Here is a 3,276-nt window from a genome sequence, read left to right on the forward strand (position 1 = left end):
AGAAATGGTTTTCTGCCAACAGCCATTCCTTAAGAGATTATTAATCTCTCTAGCACAGGTACAGCGTTCTTTTGGCTGCTTTTTTTGAATCTTACAGAATGATAGATTTGGAAATTTCTTTACACATACAGACAGAACATACAGAAGACACAGAAGGGCAAAAGGAAGAAGGCTTCATCCTTTCTACCTGCCTGGAGCTCCAGGGCCAGTAGGTGCGATAAAGGCATCACTGGTATCCCAGAGACAGGATATACACAAAAAAACACACAAAATACACGCTTTGTCTCTCCAATGGTTCCTTGCACTGAAAGTTTGGATTTCAAAAGGGGGTCCAGGGGAACCTCTGGAGAAATGGAGAAAGTGCACTCCCTCGCCCCAGGGACTCCAGGTGGGGCAACCGAGATTCCTCAGGAAGAGAGCAGGTCAGAATCAGCTGTGGATAGGATGTGGGGAGCCGGGGCCCCCCTATTTGGTGTTGCTGATGGGATGATTTACGACCGCCCTCCTCCCTCCCACAGGGGATGTAATTCTTCGGACGGCAGGGTCCTTTGTTCTGGGAGGTGAAAGTGCCTATTTCAGTCAAAACTGCCACCACTGCTGACCATGCATTCATTCTGCATTTGGACTTCGGCAGTGACTCCCTGGGCTGAGACTTGGGGCCAAATAGTACTGGAGCCCTCTTTGGCTAAGGGAGTTTCACCCCCCTGGGGCACAGATATTTGTTGGCCCATAAATGCAAGTAGAGACAAAATGAGACAAAAAATTAAGATTACAAAGACAATTAAGATCACAGATGATGGTTGATCCATAAATATAATCAGAAATAGGATGAGACAAGAGTTAAAGTCACAGAAACACAGGTAGACAGCACAATTAAAATTACAGCAACACCTAGTGACAAAAAAAACATAGCAACATCTAGTGAAAGATACAAAGAAAAACATGAACTGAATAAAAGTAAAGGTTACAGAGACAATTAAGAAACAATTATGATTACCGGATAGAAATATAGAGAAACAGAAAACATGGTACTCCGACAGTGTCCCATGGGGACCAGTAAGGGCATCTATGCTGCATCCAGCTCAGCCTCTTACCACTACAGGAGCGCTCAATGGAAACAGATCACAGAACACTCTGAACAGACTGAATTGAAAGAATTTGGGAAGGACTCAGGTTTCTGGTTCTCTCAGGCAAACATTATGAGCCAGGGGCTGAGGAATTTCACTCAGTGGCCACCTCCCCTAAGCCGGTCTGCCCTCCCGGCCTTCCAGGGAGCCTGGTCTAGCTGTCAATACAGAGCCAAAGGCTATCTTGGTGGAACCTCCAAAATGTAGTGGACATCCAAGAAATAACAGGACAGCAAAGCCAATTATAATTTAGGAGTGTTTATTAACCCTGGTGATTGCCTCCCCAGTAGGAAAGACAGCATTGGATCTTCTGAAAGGTATATTTTTATAGAGCTAGGTGTTGCTAATCAACAAAATGTGGTTCCAAGTGGGGTGTGGGGTATCATTTCTAATAAAGTCTTGGGTACCTAACAAGAACAGACTTGTATCTGGGCTATGTTTCTAGCAACACAGGTGAAACGTTCCTTCACTATTATGGCCTATCAGGTGGTTTCCAGGGACCCTGGTAGGGGCCCCTTCTGGCAGGTTTTAGGGGGCTTTGGTGTATAATTTCTGATGGGCACTTCAATACTACCATTTGCATAGCCATTCCCAGCTGATGTGTACCTACTTCGTTTCCAGTTTTTTGCTAAGACAAAAAGTACTATTATAAATACTTTGGTATATATGGGGACTTTCTTCTTATCAATAATCTCCTTTGGGTTATATGACTAGTAACCAAATCTATGGGTCAAAGGGTATGAATATTTTAGTCATTTAATTTACATAACACCAAATTACTTTTCAGAATAGTTATATTGGTTCACAGCTCCACCAACAATGCACTAATGAGCCCCCTATTATTTTTTGCTTATTCCCTTTAAAAGAAAAGTTTCTCACCTGTCAGACCACAAGTCTGGCTATTATACCCCTTAAATAATATGAAGTTATGATGTGTAAACCAGCTGCTTCAGAAAGATCATTGATGGAGACAGTGGTAGGTGGCTGGGGCCTGCAGGGGATGAGGGGGAGGATGGCCCTGGGAGCAGGGGCTGTGGCAGTGAATGGGGACCAAGCTGCGGCTGCTGCAGAACTAACAAAAAGGTATTTTGTTAAATTTCCTGTGGAAAGAAAATATAATTTCATAAGGAGATAATGGATGAAGAAGAGAAAACATATGGTGGGTGTGAGGGCCCAAATGCTATGCATATGAAATTTATATTTTCAGATGGTCATGAATTTATTGTAAATAGGGAGCATGAAAGACATCAGGAACAATAAAAGCCATGTTAAAAGGCCCAGGTCAGTTTGCTGAAAATGAAACCAATGAGGTTAATTTTAGAGAAATTCCATCATATGTGCTATCAAAAGTATGCATGTATTTTACCTACAAGGTTTGCTACACTAACAGCACTACAGAGATTACTAAATTCCTAGTTGCACCTGAAATTACACTGGAATTGCTGATGGCTGCGAACTTCCTAGATTGTTAAAAAAAATAAATTATAATAAACTGTTAAGTTTTTCAGTTTTTAATACCTGTAGATCAGTTAGTAACTTTTTTCACATAGCATGTTCTGTGTTGGGGGGGGGGAGGTTGAGAACTGTAAAGTTCACTACAAAGCATATACCTTCAATCCTTTCTTTTGCATATCAATCAGAGTTAAAATTTGTATTTGCAACTTAAAATAAGAACATTTTCACTAAATGAGAAATAAACAAATATACCAATTTAGTAGATGGCTATGCCTTATCCTTTAGATGTGGTTTTAAATATTAGAACAATGATTATACTTACTGAGTACTGAAATTTAGGCAAATATTACAGATTTATACTTGCTAAGTATTTTAGGGGTTTTATATTTTTGTTATTTTTGGACAGGTGGGGTTAACATGAGCCTACCATATCATAGCTATCTAGCATTATTAGTTATGCAACTATTTTGCATTGTCGACTTGTGTTTATAAATATGGCTTGGCCAAAACATTAATTTTTTAATAACTCTTGAATACATAAGAATTAATCTTGTATGTCTTTTGATAAATTGCAGTTGTGTTACCATATCAGTGTATCTGCATATCTGTTTTTGTCACACAACTTAAGTGGTACTTTTTTTTTCTTTTTGGAGGACAATTGGGGTTAAGCAATTTGCCTATGGTCACACAGCTA

The 3,276-nt window shown here is 40.0% G+C and overlaps 1 pseudogene; it reads left to right on the forward strand.

The window, feature by feature from the left end:
* Window positions 1–2,153: 2,153 nt before the first annotated feature.
* Window positions 2,154–2,616, forward strand: LOC138160472 (elongin-C pseudogene; annotated as a pseudogene).
* The last annotated feature ends 660 nt before the right edge of the window (window positions 2,617–3,276 follow it).

The sequence above is a fragment of the Petaurus breviceps genome, unplaced genomic scaffold (assembly GCF_028583685.1).
Source record: "Petaurus breviceps papuanus isolate PSGF00001 unplaced genomic scaffold, PetGlider_PUasm1.0 181, whole genome shotgun sequence".
NCBI classification, from domain to species: Eukaryota; Metazoa; Chordata; class Mammalia; order Diprotodontia; family Petauridae; genus Petaurus; species Petaurus breviceps.